At 29.3% G+C, this 25,733-nt stretch overlaps 1 long non-coding RNA gene across 1 annotated transcript; it reads right to left on the bottom strand.

Moving 5' to 3' along the window:
* Window positions 1-12,499: 12,499 nt before the first annotated feature.
* LOC120091402 lies at window positions 12,500-15,160 on the bottom strand. The gene is made up of 2 exons (XR_005485710.1): window positions 14,881-15,160; window positions 12,500-13,051 (listed from the first exon to the last, which is right to left on the bottom strand). It is a non-coding gene; the product is annotated as an uncharacterized LOC120091402 (long non-coding RNA).
* Window positions 15,161-25,733: the final 10,573 nt, after the last annotated feature.

Below are 25,733 nucleotides of genomic sequence, written 5' to 3'. Positions count from 1 at the left end.
GTTAAATACTTAATATAACCTTTGAAATTAGAAGAATAATTTTTTAAAATTATCTCTTATCATATAATTATTTTTTTAAAAAATTAGGAACGGTGACCTTTTGAATCTATTTTTTAAAATTCAATGACTTAAAAAAAATTATATTTTAAAAAATTTAAGGATCAAATGTATCTATGTATACAAATTTTAAGACTGAAAAGATAAATTTTAAAATTTAAAGATCAAATACACATATTATTTAAAATTTGGAGACTAAAAGGATAATTTTTTCTAAATTATATATTACTAAATTATGTAATTCTATTTCTAGCCACCCTTTCATTTCCCTTTCACATTTCTAATCCATTTGTGTTGGTAACTATTGGTAATAATCATTATTTTCTCTCTTTTTTACCCCTTTTTTTGGGGTGGGTTTTATTAGCACTTCTTTTTGCACGTACAACTTTTCTTTACCCACTTGTTTATTTTGGGGATTTTATACCTTACTTGTAATGTTGTATTTTCCCTTTCATATTACCCTCTCCCTTTTTAGCTAAACCCCCTATTCTAATTTTATTTTTCTTTTTCAATCACACCCACCAAAATTCTATATTATTTTAGGGTTTAGACCCCAATTGCAACATTTTTTACCCAATCTCAAATGAAAAGGAAAAAAAAAAAGATGGTTTTTTTTTGCCTTTCTATTTGATGGGTGTTTATAAAATTTAATGGGGGTTTCAAGAATAGTATATTAATAACTTTAGTAGTGTAATTGAAAGAGACTGAAATCTATAAAGTTAGGCATTTTGGCATATACTAGCTAAACACATGACCTTTTATTTGTCTAGTGAAAGAAAAAAAAAATGTTATTTTTTTTCCTCTTGTAAGCATGATTGTTCGAACTAGCTCACCACCTATCGACTAATTAATTTTCCTGAAACAACTATATCTTTTCGTTTACGTAATTAAACTAATCTCACAACACAACTTATTATCTAACCTTATAATATATACTTGGGACCATTTTTAACTCCTTGAATTATTTGAACCAATTGATGATGGTATTTTGTTTTACATTATTATAAAGCATTATTACAAGGAAAGCAAGGATCATCAATGAAAGCATTTTGAAAGCAATAGACAAAAAATGAAGAAAGAAAGAAAAAGATAGAAAGATTTTTTTGACAAATCATAAAAATCACCCATAAAGTATGGTGGTAGTTGCAATTATAACCCAAACTTTCAATTGTAAAAGTTGAGCCCTCAAAGTTATACAATATTAAAATTAGGCCCTCGAACTTATATTAATGGTAGAAATTGTAACAATTATATAAGGCTAGGTCATTTGGGAGTTCGATATATTTCTATAACTATTATAAGTTTGAGGGTCTAATTTTAACACATGTATAAGTTTGAAGGTTAAATTTTTACAATTGAAAGTTTAAGAGTATAATTATAACTATCATTGTACTTTAAGGGTTGTTTTGCAATTTACTTATTATAATTTTTAAGGGTTTACAATTGGAAGAAGGAAAGGGGTAGGGGCCAGCCAGCCTCAAGCCCTCTCATGGGTTATGAGTAGCTTAGTGTGAAACATCATGGGGGGTTCTTCTTTTGGAATGGCTCCATATATATGATTTCAAGGGCATTTTAGTCATTTACTACCCCTCGTGGAGCTCGTTCATCTCTCTATGTGTTTGCATCAAGGCAATCATGGAGCTCAAAACAATGGGGTTAGTGTTAGTGAAATTACATTATTACCCCTTAAAGCTCTTCCCTCTTCCAAATTTTACCCTATTTGGCTTTTGAAGGCTTCAATTTGCTCTTCCTTTAACTCATTTTAATGATGAATGGTTATTATTGAGTAGTAGGGTGGAAAAGTACCAAAAAGATAAATTTGTTGATTCAACTAAAGGATAGTTTTGCATGGTTGGGTGGCATCAATTTGGTTTCCTTTTATTCTTCTTTTCTAAAGTTTTCGAAAATATTATTCAATGTCGATAAATTGCGAGATATATATTTCATGAGTTTGAATTTTCGTTAAGGATTAAAATATCAATGTTGATATCGATATCAAGATTTTAATTTTAAAGATATATCAACATAGATATTGATGAATAAAAAAATTCTATTTTTATTTTTATAATAATGTATATTCATACATGTACCAATCTATATTATCCATAAGGATTAGTCTCTTTACAACATTTGGTTGTCGTGAAATTTGTAAGATTTTAATATTTTAAATAGGTGATTATTACTGTCGCAAAGACGACGACGTAATCCATGATATTTATTGTTCGAAAGTTCTATTTTATCCGACAAAAAAAAAAAAAAAGGTCATACAAGATTTTTTAACATAAAAAAGTTTCTTAGTGATGATTGATGTGGGTAATATAAGTCAAAAAGAGATACTTGATAATTTTATAAATGGATTTTTGTCAATAAATTCAATTTTATATATNTACTTGATAATTTTATAAATGGATTTTTGTCAATAAATTCAATTTTATATATATATATATATATATATATATATATATACAAAAGTTCCACTTTTTTAGTCAAAATATTTGTCCAACAATTTTATTGCTAAAATTAAAATCTGCCGGTCGTATCATAGAAAATTTGAAAAAAAAAATTGAAGATCTTTATAATAATTATTTTTAAAATTCCGAAATTAAATGGATAATAAATATGGAGAGGAAAATTCATGCTTTTAACTTTTAAACAAACACATTTATTACCCAAAAGAATGCTAAATAGTCCATAATTATATAATCTTATCGTTTCAAAATAAATATATGTTATGGTTGGACGTAAGAGAAAGTCGAATGTGAGAATAAAATTAATAAAGTTATCTCATTCAAAATAGATCAAAGATCAATAGGAAACAAATACAAGAGAGGTATCAATATGAAAAGGGATAATAAGAGAAATAATATTTTCCAAAATAATAAAATGTATTTAGGTTAGGAAAAATAGCAAAATGAATTTAAATTTAATCAATTAATAATTATTAGATTACGAAAATAACTCAAATAGTATCTACAGTTAATTTATTCCAAAAATACATATTTTTAAATACTAGGACAACTTTAATTTTATTGGTATTTAAAATTTATTTTATTTAAAGAAAATAATTAATTCAACCTTCTAAAAAAGTAAGATATGATTCATCCTCCTAAAAAACTAAAATTTGATCTAAATATTTAAAACAAATGACTGGCCTAATAACACAAAAATTATCTAACGTGGCATCATAAAAGAATGAATAACTAAAAACCCTCAATTGTAAATTAAAATTGATCGGTAGAAAAAAATTACAGTTTAAACCTCAGGGATCTTGTGTTTTTCTCTACTACATTTCTGTGGTTGAACTCTATAACACAACAAAAGTTGGTGAAAAATGTTGCAACACCATAAAAGTTTGAGAAAGTGATGGTTATGAGAGAGAAACAAGAAGGGAAAAGAAACTCACTTGCCGGAAGGTGTCGAGCTAGAGATAGAGATGGAAGATATGGGATTTTAAATTTGAAATAAGATAAAATAAAAAATAAAAAGAACGAAACAAGACGAAAATATGAAATTTTAAAAAAGAGGTGAGATTCGATTCGTAGATAAAGATATGTGATTTTAAAAGATTTTTAGATACGAAACAATTGCTGTGGTTGATTCAATTCTTTGAATATCAATATTTAATTACAATGAAATTAAATATGATGATGAGGGTATTTCCATATGATATTTTATGACTAAGTTCATCTTATTTTCTAAAAGTTTGCTCTAACATTGTCTTGAAAATTAGGAAAAAGCTCCTTACCTCCCACTTCTCAAGAAAAAAGCATAAAAGCAATAAAAATTGAGAATACAATAATTTACGAAGAAAACTCTTAACTTTGAGAAAAACGACAGCTCACCAAAAACAAGTTTATTATGTGAAAAAAAAAATATTACAATAAAAAATAATTTTCTCTCAACCCTAATTACAATAACACTCTCTCAAAGTTTTTGACTACTCACACTTTTTGTTTATCGCACTCAAACTAGAGAATACAAAAAAGAATTTAATTAAAGTTAACACAAGCTTAAAGTGTTTGTAACTGGGATGCCTAAACATTAAGGACATTAACCACTTTGAGTCCATCATCATTCTTTAATTTAATCGATGTGGGATTCTTCAGTTCCAATAACTTGTCAAAATCTCAATATTGAAAACTAACTCAGCATTGGAGTATTTATAGCAAGCACGGCACTAGTATATTATTTTGATTGTCTTGCATGTGACCTCATCTCTAAAGTATAAATTCATTGTTAGTGACATCCGAAGGATTCTGTGAATTATCTCGATTGCTATCCAACCATATATATAATCTTAATTCTTAGTTGAAAAAATTATATCGTTTCTGTTACTTCATCTTGATCATTAAAAAGATGAAGTAGAAATAAAAATAGAAATATAATCAAGAAACTTTATTATATAGAACTCCAATTTTAAAAGAGGATTTTCTTCCCACTAAAATGGCAAAATCAGTAATTAGTGGGGAAAACGTGGCTTAAATATATTTTAATAAACTAAAAAAGAATTTTGCATTTATTTAGAGACTTGACTTAGAAGATGACAAGTTTGAAAATCAGAATCCTATATTTTGTCAGTTATTTTTATATTTTACAATCATTGGATTTTCTGTTGAGAGAGAGACACACACATGCATTAAATATTATTATTAATAATCAGAATTATATATAATATATTTGTAAATTGTAATGTAACTTCACTTTCCCTAATGTTTTAATTTTTAAATTTAATTCAATACTTTATGAAATTACTAATTAAATAGATGGTTTTATTTGGAATTAAAACACACACGTTAGTCACATGCTTTATCTTCTTTTCGCCCAATTTTCCATAACTTTAATAGCAACGGTAAATTTCAAATTTTTAATTCAGAGAAGAGAGATTTATAAAATAAAGAAAAAAAAAAGCTTCGATACCAAAATCAGATATGAAAAACGATAAATTAGGGAAGAAATCATAAGTTTAAGTTTAATATAAGTTCAAGATTAAGATCAGATCGATCTTTCCTATCTTACATAAGTTATGATTAGATCTGATTGGATCAATTATTAATTGGCCATTAGGCTTATTTGATCTGTCCATTCTATCTTGATTTTACTTTCCTTTCTTTTCTGATGATTGGTCTATAATTTTTTCAGGTCCAAATTCACTTATAACATTAGCCCCTACTCCCAAGTTGAAATTCATGATTCAACTTGTAAGGGGGCATTTGGGGTGTTGAGTTGCTTATTATAGTCTGTGTTTATTATAGTCAGTGGGTTAGGCAGTGAACTATAATAGTTAGTGTTTCGAGTGTAAACTATTTTAGTTTGATTTATAATAGTTTGTGTTTTGGGGTTAAACTATTTATTGTGGATAGAAAATAGACATTATATAGCAAAGAGGGTTTTGAAATAATATTTACAATATTTAATTGTAGTTTGTGAATAGTTGTACACACTACTATTATATTTGGTGTCCCAAACATGGAGTGGATTATAATAACCCGTCCCACCAACTTCTACTTAGTGCCACAAACGACCCCTAAATTATTAGTCGGACCATTTAGAGTTATAACTTGAGAGTATTGTTTTACTAAACACACACTTTTACAAGGAAGACAAATAATTATGGCAAATTAACTATGTCACGTATAATTTGGATATCAATTAGAAAAACTTGCCATTAATTCTCAATTTAACCTTAGAAAATTTGGAGTTTGAAATAAAACTTATATCAAAATTTGCACTCGATAAAAATCTTCAATGTTGAAAGACGTTTTATTTCTGATTTTTTTTTTCTTTCAAATCTAAGTCCATGTATCTTGCACTATTTAATGTCCTTGTTCGTTATATCCTTTAAGGTTTGTCTGTTCGTTATATAAATAACTTTTCTTGCCTAAGATTTATCCTTCTTTGATTTATGATTATAGATGTGAAATTCAATGTCTTTGACCATTATGGACAACAACTTAAGAGAGCTTGCTTTGAAATAAACCTGTGAAATAAAACCAAGTTTGTATAATGTGAGCCGTTATTTAATAATTTCAATTTAAATATGAGAATGATTTTTTATAAATTAACCCTCTCTCTGAATTGATCCATTCTCTACTAAATATAACATAACAAGAAAGAAAATCAATTCAAGATCAAACCATTTTAAAATGGAAGGACATAAAAATCTTTAAATTAAATATTAAAGGTGTCAACCAAAATGTCAAAATCTCAATAAAACTAACAACAAAATACCAATGTTCAAATAAACTCACAAAAACCATTTGAATCAACAAATAACAATTTCATATAATTCTATAACATTAATAAGAAAAGAAAATAAAACTGACTATTAATATTTATGTCAATATTATATTAATGATATTTTGTTGAGATTATTTTAATATTTGGTCAACATTTTTGTAAGAAAATCAATTAAGCCTTTCATATCAATGGTGAAGACTTCCATTTATAGATATATGACATGATGGGGAAGTAAGGCAATAATTTTCCCCTTGGAAATTGGTTTTTTTTTTTTTTTTTTTTTTTTCATTTATTGGTAAAAATTGAGTGGTTTTTAAAAAACCCATCTCTTCAAAATCCAATTCATAAAAAGCTATGATAGGGCTGCAAAGAAGAGGGGAGGGGTCTGCAAAAGAAGTAAATTTGGAGGCTAATAGCCTCAATGAATCTAAAGGGTTATAAATTGGGTCTGCTACAAACCAATCATGACATGCCCTAAAAATAAAGGGTCTCTTCCCCCTTCACCAATTTGTAATCCTTCCCCTTCCCCTTCCTTTTGAGCCATCCCCCCTCTTAAATACTTCCCACCCCAACTTGGCCAATTTGTGCTCAACTTCTCTCTTAAACCCAACCCTTCTTTAATCTTTCATGTTCAAACCCAACGATGCTGAAAATGTGTGAAGTTGAATATTCGAACTTTTGACCTCTTAATTTTTAGTATCTATTCTAAACAGTTGAGTTGAGCTCACGTTATTATGTTAATCCTAAATCTGGATGTGAGGTGGAAGATTTTAATATTGGACCTCTTAATCTAAGGTATATTTTTAAATTAATTGAGTTATGCTTGCATTAGCTCTAAATCCAAATGTTCAAGCTAAAGAAAAAATAAGATAAATTTGAGGTCAAATTATAAGTTGAGTTCTTGAACTTTTAGGTTTGTGTCTATTTGATGTATAAACTTTAACAAGTCTCTATCAAATCATTGAACTTTCAAGTTCGTGTCATTTGATCTTGAAGTTTTAAAAAATATTTGATATTAGAAGTTTATAGTCCTATTAGACATAAGATTCAATTTCATATCTAATATATTAGTGATTTTTAAAATTTCAAATAATATTAGAGATTTATTAGACACAAAATTAAAAGTTCTAAAAATTAATTTTTAAAATTCAAAGACTTTTTAAACACATACTTAAGTTCAATGACTAAACTTGTAATTGAACCTAAATTTAATATTCTCAATATATATAATCTTACCATACTTGAATCAACAGAATGTTCATGACACGCGTAGATTATACGTACGAAATAGTGTAACGACACTGCAACGATTTGAGTTTGCTAGACTTCCGATTGTTACAAAATACAAAATCTTTATGCTCATTGCCCAAGTTCAATATAGTGAAAATTATCAATCCTCTCGAACCAAGATCAAAATTTGGTCTACTAGGTCATGTTTATCATATCATCACAATATCCCATTTGAATATAACTCAATTGATTAAGTTACGAGAAAGAGAAATGATGATGTAAAATGGAGTCGGATCATAAATGGGAATGAAAGAGATTTGCATGAGGGGGAAAGAAAAGGGCATTGATGAACAATTACACTACCCATCATCATCATGTGCAATTGTTGCATTTTGGCCCCTATAATTACAATTATGTAACCACAAGCCCCCAACTGAGTAATTTCAATCCTAATTGGCCCTCTATTTTTCTCAATCTCTCTCATTCAATCCAAAAGTTTCAAACAAAAACATATAGAGAGAAATGATTATGTGACCTAAGAGAGAAGAGTGAGTTACGAAGTTGACCAATTGATTTCGATTGGACAGCATTGATGTAAAGACATGTGAAATATTTCAATTTTTAATCCTTAGTTTTATTATTATTACTATTATTTTTATTTTCTTTTTCCTTTTGATGAGAGAAATACTCATCTTTTTAACACATCCATAATTCCTATCCTATGCTAAACTCTCATTCTATAAAGTCTAGAAGAAAAAAAACAACACATTTAATTGTCCAACCAAATGAAGCAAGAACAAACATCCTACACAACCACAACAAGAGGTTTTTATATTAGATATAGAAATAGCAACTCAACCAACTTTTATATATATAAAGGTTAATTATAAACTGAAAAAAGCGTTACCTCCGTGTCTCTTTAACCCCTGAATTTAATTTCAATTTTTTAGTACAACAAAATAAAATTTTTAATTTTTAATTTTGTGTTCAATATGTTTTAGACTAGTACAATGTTATTGTTTTAATTTATAAACGTATTTGACACAATATTGAAATATTAGAATATTATTAGATATAAAATTTAATTTTATGATTGATAGTTGAATTGATTTTAAAGTTCATTTCCAAAACCTATTAAACACATAATCAAAACTTCAATGACATATTAAGAACCTTTTAATGTTCATAAATTTTTTAAATACAAAGTTAAAAATTTAGGGATTAGACTAGTACTTTAACTTAGTGTTAACCTTAACTGATTAAATTAAACTCGATCAATGAATAAAATTTGAAAAAGAAAAAGAAAACAAAAGAAGAGGTAATTATTTAATAAAACTCTTGTTGTTTAGAGGAACCAAAATCCAAAAAAGAGTGTAATTATAGTTATAAACAAAATAGGTTTAGGTATAATAGGGTAGAAATAATTTATAGTAGGGGTTAAAAATGAAAGGAGAAGGAAATGACTGAAATGGGCGAGAAGAGGAAAAAGGATGAAAAGGGGAAGGGAAGGGTAAAAAGGGGAATGGGAAAAAAGAGAGGGAAGGGTGGGTTTGTTTAGAATGGGGCCACAACCACAAAGCTTTTTCTGAGGTCATTTATAATGATTTCACATAATAACAAAGCCCTGCATGGCTAATGATGATTTTTTACATTATTACAGTTTAGTAAGTGCATTGAACCCTACACGTGAGCTACCCTTTTTTTTTCTTTTTTTTTTTTTTTTTTCAGGATTGTAAATATATATTTATATTTATATGGGGGACCACACGTGTGAATAGTTCTATTATAAACCACCTTTTTACTTTCACACGTACCACATTTCTTTTCGTCTCCTCTCTTTTTCTTTTTCTTTTTCTCTCTCTCCAATAAGAAACAAACTAAGCAATTTTAATTTCATAGAACAGAAAACCAACTGTGTGGTTTATTGGATCTATATTTGTCCGTCGTCTATAATTTAAGTTTATAAATACTACCTCTTTTTCTAAGAAAAAATGATAGTAATAATATTTACAAGTTTAATTTTAAAAAATAAATCAGATGATTAATAGAAAAATGACCTTTACCTTTTAAAAACTTGTATTTCTTTTTTGAATTGAATAAAAAGTAAAAGAAATATCCCTTAAAAAGAGGATGAAAGCTATTAAAATGGAATAGTTGAACAAACATAAATTTTAAAAACATAAAATTAAAAATGATAGCATTATTAATGGGCCTAATTTTTTTTATTTTTTTTTATTAAGATAACAAAAGTATGTACACTTCTACTTCTACAATTTTTAGAAATAAATTTATTTTAGATTAAAAATTAGTTTGTCTATGAATTTTTATAGAAATAACAATTTAGTCATTGAACTTGGGTTTGTAGCGATTTAATCCACCAAATATATTGCCTGTAAGAGTATTATTCAAAACGAGTATAACTTATCTGACATATAGTATAAACTAACGATCAAGAGATTTATGATTTGAATTCATTGCCCCTATCGTACTCAAACAAAAAAAAAAAACGTAAGGGATTATTTCTACCCCAACTTCAATTAGGTGGACTTGTTGTTAGCTCACTCCATTTTGGGACTCCAATTATAATAGTTGGTATATTCAATTATTATAATTTACAATTAACTACAATATTACTATTTCAAATTTCTTTTTATTACCATGTTTACTATTTTTTACTCATACTCTCTTTTTCTCATTTTTATATTGTTTACTATTTCCTACCCAAATAAAAATATTATGCACCTTAGATACAAACTACTATAACCCAAATTAAAATAGTTTGTACCCCAAACACAAACTATATTAACATATATGCTATTGTAACCACGGATTATAATAACCAACTAAACACTCCAATCACCCCCCTAACACTATGAAAGTTTAAAAAGAATTTGTAAGGGTGTAGGTATGATTTGTGTATGCATCATATCATGTCATAGTCTAATCTAACTGGGTTGCAACTTTTCTTTTTGATAATTAAAGGAACCAATGTCTACCTGAGTCATCTACTAGTAAAGGATAGTATTAACCATGGATAGCGTCAATCAACTTTTCGATGAGTGTTTGTGTCTACCTAATTAAAACTAATTTGAATATAGCTTAACTAGTTAAAACATATACTTCAAATTAAGAGGTTAGAGATTCAAATCATCTACTAAAAAATGTCTCGGTCTATGTGATTGAGGTGAATATATTTTAACCTGGAAATGCAATTAACTAGTATATGTAAAAGGAAAATGCGAAGGGAAAAAAAACATACTAAACCATTATAGGGAAAAAGCAAAAAGTAAACCAATTTTGCAAATGATTTAAACTCAATCCTAAACGAATCTAAAGTCCTCTCAAGACTAAGTGGAAATTCCTTTCTAGGTGGTTCGATAACTTTTATGATGTTCAATCCACTAAATTTAGTTTTGTCATCAGATTCTGCTCTTTAAAAGAATCAAAGCAGCTCATTCCCATTTCCATCCAAATCTTATTTGTTATTATGATCCATCATCAATCTAAAAAGAGAAAAATCTTACGACAGCCAAACACCACCTTCACCTTCTTAGAGTAATTACCTCTCAGATTCCACTTGTGTCACTCAAAATTATGGTCAAATTTGATTTTGAAAAAGTTAGAATTTAGTAATATAGTTTTGCAAAAACCTTCATACAAAGTAACTAAATTCTAACTTATAAAATCATAGGATCTAAACTCTAATTTTCTCTAAACCGTGGACTAAATTTGTAACTTGACCCAAAATTAACAAGTCAAATCTAACATTAATACCATTTGAAACTACCATGTCAGATAAACTCGGAACTTTAAATTCTTAGTAAGTGACCTCCATGGTTTAAACTAATTTCCTCAACCCATTTACCAGGGTGTTTATAAATCCATGAAATATAAAGCCTAACCTACATTTCAGGGTTAACAATTCCAAGTTTCTATAACCTATTCCTCACACTATTCCTTACCATGAATAATTCAAACTGTAAGTTCAAGTTTCTCAAACTTAAGGCTTCCTAAAGCATCATATAAAAAACATCTTTTATAGTTCATCTCTAATAGCTGCAAGGGCAAGGAAGTTTCCAAGTGCCGTCTAGATGAGATCAAGGTGGGGCATAATGAAGAGATGGAAGTCAAATTCAAACCCTTTTTCCTTTTGCTTTATAGCTTTTCTTTATCAATAGTTAAATCCGTTGATGGCTTCACCTTTTTGGCATTTCAATAATCCTGTCTAGATTTTGCAAATATTGGACAAGCACTGTTGAAAATGTATACTGATCACCAAAGAATGGAATCCAACTTCTTTCACCCAAAAAATCTATCAGCAAAAAAGAGTTCCTCAAAACATTCCAACTAATCAGCAAACAAGATACTTCTGCTTCATTCTCTCACATTCTCGTGTCTTTTGTGTGCGTGTGCGCACGTGCACACACGCTTAATGGTGAGGAGGAGATTTTTCTTTTCATAGAACAAAGATGGGCATGCGAGTCAAGAATTACTTGTTTAACTAAACGAATCCTCCCCATTTCCTAAAGCCTAAAAAATTATCCTATAACTTCTGTCTACTAGGACAAATTTATTCAATGAGGTCCCTACGTAGCGACTACCTCATAAATTAATAACTGTTGGATGAGGACATGAAAATTTGCATGCTCCCTAATAACTTCTAGATATAAATTCGAGGGACTTCTATGTCATACATCCAATAGTGAAAAATTATCAACCACATTGTGGCAACCTCACAAAATAATCTGGCGCACCAAAATAGCATTCTTCAGTAACTCAACCTTCTCCATCTCTTACCCTCCCTGGCCATGACACTATAATATCTAATAATTTATTACACCCATTTCTAACTAGTAAAGTTTTGGCCAGCATCAACACTATAAGCAGATTACCTAACCTCATAATCTTGAAGGGGAAGGAAAGTCTCCTCAAAAGATCATACTATAATGTTTAAAGCTTTACAAAAGATGTATGATTAGGGAAAAGCAAAAGGCATTTACTTTATCCAGTGACTAATAAGGCCAATGGATCTCTTTATCCAGTACAAATAAGGGGCCACCATTCTTTGTTCACATTCATGTAATAGGTGGCCACAATTAATCAAATAATTTAATAGGAGAGTAGTTAACATCAGAGCCACAGTTTCAAAAACAAGAAAATGACATCAGTTTACCAAAGAAACATCCTTATGAATCCAATAGGATATTGCTTATATTTTAGGAGGCATAAAAAAGTGGCAAGGAGGATATCAATGATTGGCCATAGAAATATAATTGCAAGCTACTGATCAATGGCATATTGACAGGCAAAGTGAAAATAATTGTGTTTCTTAACAAGATTCCACCTGGCAACAATGGGAATCTCATTTGGCTTGTGAATGGGGGCCGCAATGTTGTTGATGAGATGATCTGTGATTACAGCTTTCTCAACTTCGTATGCAGGAATTTCAACTGTGAATTCTTCTTTTACAGCCATAATCATTCACTACTGTCCTATGCAGCCATATGCAACCCATATTTGAATGTACCTATAATACAAGCGAAGATTGAACCCACCAAAGAACATGTACACAAAAGAGGGGGGGCTGAAGGGGTGCATAATGCCAAAGCTAAAATTATTCAAGTTCTCAAAATACAATACCATACAAGTCGAAAAGACTAGTTTTGATATTTTGGCTACTAGCACTTTTTCAACAACAGAAGAAAATATAGAATAGAATATGAATTATGGCTGCTGCGTCAAATTGTTTATGATTGAAAAATGAAGTCATGAACATGATGTTCTAACCATGGGAAAAACAACATAAAATAAAAGTAATAATAAAGAAAGAAAGAAAGATAAACAGTGGCATTCCTATTTCTAAAGGCTTAAACAAGAAACTGAAAATCAAGACTCGAGCAAAAGAATACAGTAAGTAGTCTCCCATGGTCCTTAATCTATTCAGAAAAAATCATCACATACCAGAATAATTAAGTGTTCTATTAAATTGGATAAAATTGACTACTTAACTCCAACTTAACAGACTAAAGATGCATTAACTGAATTGACTGCAAACATTCAACTCTTGAAAATTTAAAACCCAAGTTTCAACAGTGTAGTAAATGCACACAATCTATTATAAGCTGTATACAGTTTAGGACATTGGCCAAGTCATAAATAAGAGAATATCCCCTTGATAAAGGGCTAAGGGGTCATGGGTTCAATTCATGGTGGTCACCTACCTAGAATTTAATATCCTACGAGTTTCCTTGACACCCAAGTGTTGTAGGGTCGGACAGGTTATTCCATGAGATTAGTCGAGATATGTGTAAGCTGGTCCGGACACCCACAAATATCAGAAAAAAATACAGTTTAGGACAAGACTCAAGAGGACCTAATAACTTCTATTTGTGGATCTTGAACCATGTTAATAGTAAGTAATAAATAAATAAGTTAACACAGGCGCAAGAAAAGAAAGGATAATGTTCAAAATCTTTCTTTAAAGCATGCAACCCTGCAGTTGTACAGCATCTTCAAGAGGAAGTATAAAAAAGAGGGGGGAAAAACAGAGTCCCTGCATCCAAATCTAATTCCAAATTTGAGACGCTTCCAACACAAGCACGCTATCCTTTGTTCACCCTCTACCACAGGGACCGGCTCCCCTAAAAAAGGGGCACTTAGACGCCCTAGGTGCATTAAAGCAAACCTTTTCTTCCTTTTATCAAAGAGAAACAGGCAATGAGATTTCACAAGTTTGTTTTTCAAGTGCTTCTCTATTGTTTTACCCTTGTACAATTTGATCCAAGTAGTTTTCCCAATGTCTTATTACACGAGAGTATAAGATTCCTTCCCTGATTCTTCAGCACTCACGGATAAAATTGATATTACTCAATGAAAGCAAGACGTTACCACTACAACAATTGAAGAACATTCTGAAAATTACTATCTTCCAGTCAAATACAAACTTGACTTCCTCTATTATCAAATGCATTGAGCTAAATTGGGCCCATAGAAAACAAACCTAAGGAAAAATGCAAGAATGAGTCCAAAATATTGGCATTTAGACACTCAATAAACCAAAGGGATCCCTGTGGCCAGAGAATTCTCAACCATAACATATGAGCACAATATTTCTTAACCAGTCATGAAGGTCCCCAATCAACAACCTCAGGTAGGAAACATGGAGATTTATTTGATGCTATAAGAGGCAGCATTTTTCTACTATTCATTTTACAAGAGTTGATTAATCCTGAACTCAAACCTGGAGAATCTCATTCGCATGAAGAAACTAATGAAATGAGATTCAATAAGTAATCCAACCGTTCACAACTGCGATCAATACAAAGGAAGTTTAAGGAGACATGGAAAATCACTTACGGTATATTCGTCGCTCTTTTCCAAGTAAATGCGATACAGAGAATGACGGAGCTGATCCAGAGAAAGCCCTATAATTCAACCTTCATCAGTTCATCGGACTGTAGGAGACGAAACCAAACGACATTGATATCGGAAGTGGGATTCCGGATTCCGGCACCAGTCTCCGCCGCCGTCCATTCCCTTTCTCCCCACTCCCGGTGAACGGCGCCGATCAAAGCGGCGCGTTTTGGATAAAGGGCATGATGCATAGGACACCAATTACATTTGTTTTTTTAAGCGAATATCATCAATCTATACTCTTCCATTTTTGTTTGTTGTATTTATTTAAATAGTTGAGTAGCAATTGTATCAATTTAAATTTTGAATTTTAGAGATTATATCATTTTAAATCTTAAATTAATAATTATGTCAATTTAAATTCGGAATTTTTATACGTATATCAATTTAATAACTTTTATAATTATATCAACTTAAACTTCCCTTTATAAATATATCAATTTAATAACTTTTATGATTATATCAACTTAAACCTCCATTATATTTCATTTGGATAAACTTATGAATGTTCAAGGTTTAAATTGATATATTTATGAAAATTGTTAAATTGATACATTTATGAAAGTTCATAATTAAAATTGATATAATTATTAGTTTGGGTTTAAATTGACACAAATCACGAAGTTTAAGGTATAAATTGATACAATTCTTAAATTTTAAGGATATAAATTAATATTTGTCATTTTTTTAGTACAACAAATTACATAATAAAAAGAAATTAAAAGTCTTTGGAGGGAGCTTATCAGCTTAATATAGTGAGTCAAATTTTTTTCTTTTTCTAATAAAAAATAGCATAGATCATTCTCAAAAATAAAAATAAAAAAGAATATAGATCGATTGACAATGAATATTAAAAAAAATATAAAGTATATATTATCGAGAAAGAAGAAAAATATCCATAAATTATTTATTCAATTATTTCTTAATTGAGACTTTTGTACCATATATATATTATTGTATTTATATTTATTTCATAAAATTTTAGGAGTATTTGGAGCAAAAATTATATTAAAACTATAATAACCACATCTTCCTACCGTAAATACTATTTCAAAACTCCAATTAGCTGTAATAAACATTATTTCAAAACCCTTATTTGTTATGTTGTTTGCTACAGTGTTTACTATTTTACATTTATCATTTTTTTTATTATTTGTTGCGTGTTTACTATTTTCTTCTAAAACTAAAATAGTTTTCATTTCAAACCCATATTATTATAACTCAAATTAAAATAATCTACATTCCAAACACAAACTATTATAACTCAAATATAACCAACTCCTTACCCCAAACGCTTCCTAAAAAGTTGAAGTTTAAACTTTCACGTTACTTTTAACTTTAAATATTCAATTTTAGTTTAAAACTTGAATATCTAATGCAATTAAAACTATTCGTTAAGTTAAATTTTCCTTTTCTAATTTTTTATAATTTGTTAAGTTTTAGTACTTTTCATTTACTTCATATTATTGTTAGATTCAACTACTTCTATAATTGAGTTTGAACACGTTAGTAAGTTGATATGTAGTATTTTGTTAGTTAAACATTTTATAATGGACAATTCTCAAATATAAGAAAATAAAAAAAAAATACAAAATAGAGTACATTTGTCCTTTCTGTATATGATAAATCGCGATAGACTACTGTATGTGTCTATTTGTATCATGATGGATATAGATTACTATTGCGGATAGACCGTGATATTTTGTTATTATTTATAAATATTTTCAACAGTTTTGTCATTTAAAATAAATTTTTATTTATTTATAATTGAATAGTTATTTTGGGAAAAGCATTTTATTTACTTTGAAATAATATTAATTACAATACTTATTTAACTCGTAATTTATTAATTGGCAAAGCTAGAAATTAAAATTGATTCACGGACTTGAAAGTAAAAATGGAACCTTTCCAACAAATAGATGTATATCTATGTACCCTGCAGAAACATTATGTAAAGGAAAATATATAATAATAATAATAATAGAGAAGAAAACGAATAAGGCCGCCCAATGGGCTGGATTGTTGAGTATTGAGCCGGCCCACTTATTTTCTTGCAAATGGGCCACGATTGTGTTGAATCTCTCACACCCACAATAGGTTCTCTCTCGAAGGCACGTGTTAGGGTTTGTTTATTTAAGAGAATTTTTCACACATACGATGGTAGGGATACCACTTTCATTTACTGTCGACCATGTTACCGCTTAAAAATACTGAACACGAGTACTTAAAAAATTATCTGTTTATTTAGAAACGTTTTTCTATACTATGACTTAATGAATAATAATAACACATTCATTTATTCGTTGTCGTGACAGTATTATCTAAAAATATTTTAGAATATAGCAACATTCATTTATAAAGAATATTTCATAGTGTGAATAGATGAAGTAAGTAGTCCTTAGATAATAAGTATTAAAATGCATTCACTGTCAGTCATTTTTAGTGAATGAGATAATAATTTAACTATTGAAGTGCGTCTAAGGAAATCACTAGTTGATGTTAAAATAGTGACATATATGAGTAGAATATCGAATCCATAAGTTACCACCCACAAAAACTCGACATACCTTTTCCCTATTTTTTTTTCCTCTCATAACCTTTTAATTTAAGGTTCAAAACTTTGTGGAGCATTTTATTTTGGTATGATTTTGTAATATATATGAATTAAATACAAGATATAAAGACTCATCTATTGTGAATTTGAGGAGCACAACGGGAACACGGATATAGAGAAAATATAATATAATAATATATTTATATAATAATATTAAATATATAAAATATAATAACTAAAAACATAAAATAACTAAAATTATAAAATTGGATGATATGAAAATTAATGGAATTTTGAAATAGATTTCTCTCCAATGTATGTGCCTTAAGATCCACCAAATGCCACTAGGCAAAGTAGGATGTGGACTTACATGGATACGGACTTACATGGACACCAAACATGAATAATTACTAGGCATATGGACAACATGAAGGGTGACACATGGCTTTTGGGACACTAAACAATGAGCATCTATTTATTATTATAATATTCATAATACTCCCTCTTAGATGCCTATATATATGTGTGTGTGAAATATGTCTCGTTAAAACCTTACTAGGAAAAACCCAATGAAAAAAAAAACCCTAGTAAAAGAAAAGGAGTACATATTTCATGTAATACATACTCCTAAAAGAATATAATATATTTACTTCTTTTCATGAAAACATCACTTAAGATCTCTGAATCACCGCATTCCAATGTTGTGCACTAATTTTTCAAAAGTTCGGTTGGTAATGCCTGTGTAAATAAGTTGTCAGATTATCCTTCAAACAAATTTGTTATACAGTGATATCGTAATTTTCTTCAAGATCATAAGTGTAGAAAAGTTCGGTGAAATACGCTTTGTTTTATCTCCTTTAATATATCCTTCTTTGATTTGAGCTATGCACGCTGTGTTGTCTTCGTATAATATTGTTAGGAGATTTTTATTAGAAGAAAAGTCACACGTTTCACGAATGTGTTGAGTCATTGACCTTGACCATACACATTCTCGACTAGCCTCGTGAATTGCAAGAATTTCAGCATGATTTGAGGAAGTGGACATTATAGTCTGTTTTACCAATCATCATGATATAGTAGTTCCTCCATATGTGAATAGATAACCTGTTTGAGATCTAGCTTTGTGTAGATCAGATAAATATCTAGAATCTGCACAACCAACTAGATCGAAATTTGATTTATTTGAATAAAACAAATTTATATTGATTGTTCATTGGAGACAATGGAGTATATGCTTAATTTCATTCCAATGTCTTTTAGTAGAAGAAGAACTATATCTAGCTAATAAATTTACTGAAAATGCAATATCTGGTCTTGTATTATTAGCAAGATACATAAGTGCACCAATTGCACTAAAATATGGTACTTTAGGACCAAGAAGTTCTTCATTATCTTCTCGAGGTCGAAATATATCTTTCTTTATATCTAATGAACAGACTTCTATTGGAATATTTAATGGATGTGTTTTGTCCATATAAAATCTTTTCAAAATTTTTCCTATATAAGTTGATTGATGAATAAATATTCCATCTGCTAAATGCTCAATTTGCAAACCAAGGCAAAATTTTATTTTTTCGAGATCTTTCATGTCAAATAGTTTCTTAAGATATTCTATTGTCTTTGAAAGCTTTTCAGGAGTTCCAATTATATTCAAGTCATCATATATAGTTATTATAGCAAATCCCGATTGTGATTTCTTTATAAAAATACACAGACATATTGGATTATTTTGATATCCTTCTTTCAATAAATATCCGTTTGTACCACATTCGTCTTGATTGTTTCAATCTATATAAGTGATCTTTGTAACTTTATTTAATACTATTCCTGATGTATATGTTTCAGGTACCTTAAATCTTTCTGGGATTCTCATATAAATATCATTATCAAGAGATCCATATAAATATGTTGTGACTACATCCGTAAGATGCATATCTAGACTTTTATACACAGTCAAGCCAATTAAATATCTTAATGTAATTGAATCTACCACCGGAGTCTCCTCAAAATCAATACCAGGTCTTTGTGAAAAACCTTGTGCAAATAGATTTGCTTTATATCTTGTGTTCATTTCTTTTCCTTACAAATACCCATTTGTATCCCACAGATTTAACACTTTTTGGTGTTCGGATTACTGGTCCAAATACCCGACGTTTTGAAAATGAGTTTAATTCTGCCTCGATTGCTCCTTTCTACTGAAGCTAATTTTTTCTATGTCGACATTTTTCAATAGATTTTGAAGTTCATGATCCTCATTTTCAGATATAATATCAAGAGCAACATTATACGCAAAAACGTTGACAATAATTACATTAATTCGATTCCATCTTTTCTTGTCATGACATAATTTATTGAAATCTCATTATTATCTTTAGGTATTTCACCTTCCTCATTAGTCATGTCGAGGATTTCTTTATGGGTATTTACATCCTCAACCAAGTCTTTTTCACTATTAATTATTTTTCATTTTCTAGAATTTAACCCATTGGTCTACCACGTTTTTAGCGTGTTCCGTACTCATTAGTGACAACTTGTTGTGTTGGGATATCAAATTTTTATGGAACATTTGCAGTTGGTATATGTGACTTAGTTACTTTCTTTCCATCTATAAATGCATCTTGTAATTTATTTGCTATATTTTGCAAATGAATTATTTTTTGAACTTCAAGTTCATATAGATCTGTACAGGGATCTAAATGCAACAATAACGATGCATTCCATATAATTTCTTTTTCTAAATTCTTAATTTCTTCCTCTAATGTTGGAAAATTTGTCTCATTAAAATGACAATCAGCAAATTGTGCAATAAATACATTACCCGTCAAGGGATCAAGATATTTAATAATTGATAGAGAATCATATCCAACATATATTCCTAACCTCCTTTGAGGACTCATCTTATGCGTTGTGGTGGAGCAATTGGAACATATACATACTGCACATCAAAAAATTCTTAGATGAAAAATATTTGGCTCATGATCATAAGCTAACTGTAATGGCAAGTACTTATGATAAGCTACTGGTCTAATGCGTACAAGTGACGTTGCATGCAAAATAGCATGTCCAGATACAGATGAGGGAAGCTTAGCTCTCATAAGTAATGGTCTTACAATTAATTACAAATGTTTCATAAATAATTCTGCTAAATCCTTTTGTGTATGAACATGAGCTATAGAATATTCAAAACTTATCCAATTGACATACAATAATTATCAAAATCTTGGGATGTAAATTTACCAACATTATCAAGACGAGTAGTCTTAATTGTATAATAAAAAAATTGTACTCTTAACTTAATTATTTGAGCAAGTAATCTTGCAAATGCAAGACTTCGACTTGATAATAAGCACACGTGTGACCATCTGCCATATGCATCTATTAATATCATAAATTTTCTAAATGGTCCACTTGGTGGGTTAATGGTTCCACATATATCACCATGAATTCGTTCTAAAAATGCAGGTAATTCAGTCCCCACTTTAGCTGGTGATGGTCTAATTATTAATTTTCCTTGAGAGCAAGCATCACATGATAATTCATTAGATTGAAGAATCTTCTGGTTCTTCAATGGATGTCCATTTGAATTCTCAATAATTCTCCTCATCATTATAGATCCTGGATGATTCAATGGTAATGTCAAATAGTAAATATGTTTGGATTCATGAACTTTAGGTTCATTGTTGCATATGTTTCAATTACTCGTATATGAGTATAATATAATCCAGAAGGTAAAGCAGACAACTCTTCTAATATACGTTTTTCATTTGAGACAGTAGTTATGATATATAGATATTCCACATTATTCTTACTATCAGTCTCAATATGATAATCATTTCAACGTATATCTTTAAAACTTAGAAGACTTCTCTTTGATTGACTATAAACAATCATTGTCAATTGTAAATTTTGTTCCTCTAGCCAAAATAATATTTTCTTTCCAAAACCTTCAATCAAGTTTACAGAACCTGATATTGTATCTACTTTTGCTTTCAGCATTGTCAATTTGAAAAAAGTATTTTTTATTTGTAAGTATTACGTGTGTAATTGCACTGTCTGCTAAACATAGATCTTCTTTGCTCATTTTTGAAATACCCAACATATGAAAATGATCCATATTTCTTCATTAAAAGAAAATAATTACAATAAGAAAAACAACACTTAAAATATACAAAAGTTACTAAAAAAACATGAAGTTAGATAAAAGAAAACAATAACATCAAGTCTAGATATTCTCAAAATCAAAAGAAACACTTGATGTTCCATCAACTGCGCCAATCTTCTCTTCGGGAGATTCAAAGAAGTTCGTCACATCCAAATTTGTCATATGGGATGGGGTCAAATATGTCATTATCCTGGTATGCAAAATTTTCTTCCACGGTTTTCTCTTTTTCCTTCTGGGAGGCTTGATAGAGGTCAACTAAGTGTTTTGACGTACAACAGGTACGTGACCAATGCTCAGTCATTCCGCATCGGAAACATTTACTTTCAACACTTTTTGAACTCTTATCTGTTGGAGCTTTTCCTTTGTGATCATCACTTTATGTGGTTCTTTTGAAAAGTGAATGATTAAAATGACCACCACGAAAATAATAAGTATTTCTTCCTCTACCACGGTCACGACCTCGACGATGACCACGACCTCGATCATGATTATTATTAAAATTCATAGCATTCACTTCAGGGAATGGTGTCGTTTCGGTTGGTCGAGATTCATCATTTTTCATTAATAACTCGTTATTTTGTTCGGCCATGAGAAGACATGAAATTAATTCAGAATATTGTTTAAAACCTCTCTCTCGATATTGCTGCCGTAGGAGCATATTCAAGATATGAAATGTAGAAAATGTCTTCTTTAACATATCGGCATCAATAATTTTCTCTCCCATAACAACAATTTTGAATTGATGTTAGATAGTGCAGAGTTGTAATCACTTACTGATTTGAAATCTTATAGCCTCATGTGCATCCACTCATAACGAGTTTTAGGAAGAATAACTGTTTTTTGATGATCATACCTCTCTTTTAAATTTTTCTATAAGATATAGGGATCTTTTACTGTAAGATACTCCATTTTCAATCTCTCGTGGAGATGATGACGAAGGAAAATCATAACTTTTGCTTTGTCTTGACTGGATGTCGTATTTCCTTCCTTAATAGTCTCCCCAAGATTCATAGCATTTAGGTGGATTTCGATATCAAGTAACCATGACAATTTATTATCGTCAATATCGAGGGAGACCAATTCTAATTTTGTGAAATTTGTCATAGCAGCACTATCATAAAATATTGTACTTATGTTAGAAATTTAATAGATATTGAATATGTAAAATAACATTAAATTTATTAATTACAATGAAGAGAGCAAAATCGATATACCTTTAAGACCTACATTTAGTAGAAAAATCGACAGGAGCTCGTGTTAATAACGTGTTGTGAATTCGAGGAGCACAATGGGAACACACATATAGATAAAATATAATATAATAATATTAAATATATAAAATATCATATAAAATAAAATAACTAAAAACAAAAATAACTAAAATTATAAAATTGGATAATATGAAAATTAGAGAAATTTTGAAGTGGAATTCTCATAAATGTATGTGTGATTTTTAGATCCACCAAATGCCACTATTTATAAGCAAAATGACAATTAAGATGTGGACTTACATGGACACCAATGATGAATTATTAAAGGCACATAGACAACATGAAGGGTGACAAATGACTTTTGGGACAGTAAACAATGGACATCTATTTATTATTATATTATTCATAGTATCATCAGATTTTATTTTATAAAATTAATTTCATTTATAAGGTATAAATGTGAAAGAATGACAACTATATAGTTTCATAATTTTACTTTGGCTTATTCCAAAAATTAACCTTTATATAAAATAATCAATTTATGCATTTACTATTTAATGCATCAAAATAAAATGAGCTTAGTTCAACAAAAATTGACATGATCTCATTTCTTTAAAGGTTGGAGGTTCGATTCTCATATCTTTAATTGTAGTATAAAAAAAAATATTTAATGTAAGTTTTCATTTAAAATCTAGAATTCAAATTGTAAGATAAAATTTTTAGGAAAAAAAAAAAAAAAAAAAAACAACCCACCAAACAAACTAATGTTATACTATGATGAATAAAAAAATATTTTTTTTAAAGTTAATTCAAATGGACCTTTAGTATTTATGACACTATCAATTTAAATGTTGAACATAGATGTATTCAATTATACTTACTTGAAAATTTTATTGTATAATATATTTTTTTTTAAGTATAACAATTGAGAGAGGGATTGAAGCTCAGATTTCTTAGATTAAAGTACATGACAATATCACTAAGCTAAGCTCACTTACATACAAAAAGTACTTAGGTTTCTTGCTCCTTTAAATAGTCATATTTTTCTTTTCTTTTTTTTTTTTCCCCAAACTATGATGCTCGACGCAATGGTTCTATATACATTAAACTGCTGCAATCTTTATTGTTTATAAAATAAAGTGTATATATAAAAAAATATATTCATTCATGGTTTTTAATTCTTATTTTACTATTTATCCCAACTTGGCCCTAACTTAAGTACTAAGACATCGATGTCGTCTATTTTCAAAGATCATATATTTAGATTCTTTCCCAATATTCGTATTATATTATTCTCAGAAGAATCTTAATATAGACAAGAAATACTAAACGGTCCACTGCTTTCGATAATTCTCTCAATCTTGTCATTAACTTTTTAATATTATCAAACTTTTTCCTCAATGCATTACAAATTTGCAATTATATTCTTCAAACTCTCCTCGGGTTGTCATTGTAAAAAGTCGTCGATGTTCAACATGATTGATAATTCTCTCCTATGTGGCCTGATGTTGGGGATGTACTCTCCATGCCCGTGAGATTTGAGAGTCCCGTGAGCTAGGATCATTGGTCCCCTTCTGAAGGTTACTGGAAGCTTAATGTTGATATCTCGTGGTGCAGTAAAATGAATTTTGGCGGATTAGGGTAGATGATTCGTGGCTCTTGTAGATCTCTTATCTACGTTGAGTTTAAGCGCATTGAATATGGAGGGCCAATCAAATCACTTGAAGGTGAGATCATCAAAACGGGACTATTGTGCTTTGTCCTGAAGCAACCCCTTATTGTCGAATCTGATTCAATCGAGATTATCCATGTGCTCAATGACCCATCAACTGATATTTCGTGGGAGAAAAAAGCGTCGTTGAAGCTACGGTTGAGATCGTTTTGCGGGCAAGTTTTGTTTCTCATGTTAATTGTTCTTGTTTTTATAATGTTGTGGATCACTCACTTTTGCTGCACCGTTTTTTGTATTTTTTTGATGTCATACCTTCTTCTTCTATTCAAGAAGTGTACGAGGGATGTTGGGAGTCCTGTATTCATGATCGGTTACCCTATACTCTCCATGAAGAATACGTTGATGTTTAGTCGTTTTAATGAAGTTTGCTTTTAAAAAAATGGTTCACAATATTATTTTCTTAATATATATTTTTGTTTAGCACAATACATATAAGGATATGAAAACATGAAACTTCATCTTTAATGGAGAAGAAATAAATGTTATTGAGTTGTGCTCAAGTTAGCAGAGTGTGCTCACACATGGTAGAATATATATCCATAAAGAAAAATATATGGGTGTATTATAAGAATTTTCTTTTTTTTTTAAAAAAATAATTATTTTCACACACAGTTGGAGACTTTGATTGGACAGACAATCTAAAATGCACCCAAACATTTTTATAAAACAATATTCTTCGATCTAAACAAAAAAAAAAAAATATCAATTCACATTCCTAGAGTTCAGAAATTTGTATCTATTAAAACTATAAACTAATAATTGCATCAAATTAAAACCTAAGTTTTCACAAGAATATCAATTTACAAACTATATCATATTTTGTTAAAAAAACATTATATGAAATTTATTATTTGTATTGATTAAACTTCTAAATTTTCATAAGCCAATAAATTCATATCTTTCTTAATGCTCACTCTTGAAAAAGATTTCTATATCAATTTTCATAAGCCAATAAATCTAATTCAAACATAATATTTTCAAATTTAAATTGATGCCATCTATGTATAAATTAATAAATTTTTCGGGGGGAGAAAAATTGAATCGTCCCTTTAAAAACAATGTCAAGCCAGAGAAAGCCTTAAACGCCACGACTTTGAAGTTGAAACAATGGCGTATGGGCAAAAATTTGACAAATAT

Source organism: Benincasa hispida, chromosome 11, assembly GCF_009727055.1.
Source record: "Benincasa hispida cultivar B227 chromosome 11, ASM972705v1, whole genome shotgun sequence".
Lineage (NCBI taxonomy): Eukaryota > Viridiplantae > Streptophyta > Magnoliopsida > Cucurbitales > Cucurbitaceae > Benincasa > Benincasa hispida.
This window is presented reverse-complemented; position numbering and strand designations above follow the sequence as displayed.